Below are 1393 nucleotides of genomic sequence, written 5' to 3'. Positions count from 1 at the left end.
TAGCCTCTGTGAGCCCAGACAGTGTGCTTTCAGTTTCCGCGTGTGCCTGAGCTGGGGAAGGGTATGTGCTACTCTCCTGTCTCCCTGTTGTGTCCATTTACAGCTAAAGTGACTTTGTTATTAAAGCATATGCAGATACAGAAAAAAAAAGAGCAGGTCCCAGTTGTTAATTCTTTCAAGTGTTTCCCATGTGATTTGATTTTTGTTCATGAACTCTTTGCCTAGCCCTATGTCTTCAAGAGTTCCTCCTACTTTCTCTTCCAGGAGATTTGTTTTCGTTTTAATGTTTAGATCTTTAATTCATTTTGACTTTAGGTTAGTGCATGTTGATAGACCTGGGTCAAGTTTTAGTTTTCAGCATGTAGAGAGCCAGTTTTCCAGCACCATTTGTCAAAGAGGCTATCTTTCTTCCAGTGAGTATGTTCGGCACCTTTGTCAAACATAAGGTGGCTAAGTGTTTTTGTAGAGGCTTCAGCATCTTCTAATCTGTTCCATTTATCTATTTCAGTGATCTTCTAATCTATTCCATCTATCTGTTTCCAGGTCTGTTTCGTTGCCAGTACCATGCTAATTTTATCACAGTTGCTTTGTAGTATAATTTGAAGTCAGGAATTGTAATGCCTCCTGCCTTGTCTTTGTTGGTTAGGATTTTCTTTGCTGTTCTAGGTCTTTTCTGGTTCCAAATAAATTTTAGAAATGATTTCTCTAGGTCTGTGATGTATGTTCATGGTAGTTTGATAGGGATTGGATTAAATCTGTACTGCAGTTTTGGGAATATGGCCATGCTTCCTGTCCAGGAGCATGGAATATCTTTCCTTTTTTTGAAGTCCTCTACGATCTCTTTTTAAAGAGTACTGTAATTTTCCTTCAAAAGATCTTTGACTTCTTTAGTTAGATTAATTCCAAGATGTTTCATTTTCCTTGATGCTATTGCAAAAGGTATTGTTTCTATAATTTTCCCTTTCAGTGTGTTTGTTATCTGTGTAGAGGAATGTTACTGACTTTTGAGTATTGACTTTGTATCCTGCTATGCTACTGAATTTCTGTATTAATTCTAGTAGCTTCTTGGTGGAGTGTTTTGGGTTTTCCAAGTAAAGTATCTTTCATCTGCAAGTAATGATAATTCAACTTCTTCTTTACCTATTCTTATTCCTTTTATTTCTCTCTCTTGTGTAATGACTGTAGCTATTGATTCCAGAACTATATTGAATAAGAGTGGTGATAGAGGATATCCTTGTCTTGTACCAGATCTAAGAGTAAAAGATTTCAGTTTTTCCCCATTTAGAATTATGTTAGCCATTGTATTTTCATAAATGGCTTTTAACAGATTGAAGTAGAGGCCATCTATTCCAATTTTCTGTAGGACTTTGAACATGAATGAGTGTTGGACTTT

General features: G+C 36.3%; 1 pseudogene; it reads left to right on the top strand.

Annotated features, from left to right (window-relative positions):
* The window catches only part of LOC101560114, a 15417-nt pseudogene extending 14898 nt beyond the window's left edge, over positions 1-519 (top strand).
* Positions 520-1393: the final 874 nt, after the last annotated feature.

This window comes from Octodon degus, unplaced genomic scaffold (assembly GCF_000260255.1).
Source record: "Octodon degus isolate 3935 unplaced genomic scaffold, OctDeg1.0 scaffold00100, whole genome shotgun sequence".
NCBI lineage: Eukaryota > Metazoa > Chordata > Mammalia > Rodentia > Octodontidae > Octodon > Octodon degus.
Note: the sequence above shows the minus strand (reverse complement) of the source record. Positions and strands in the feature narration are given on the sequence as shown.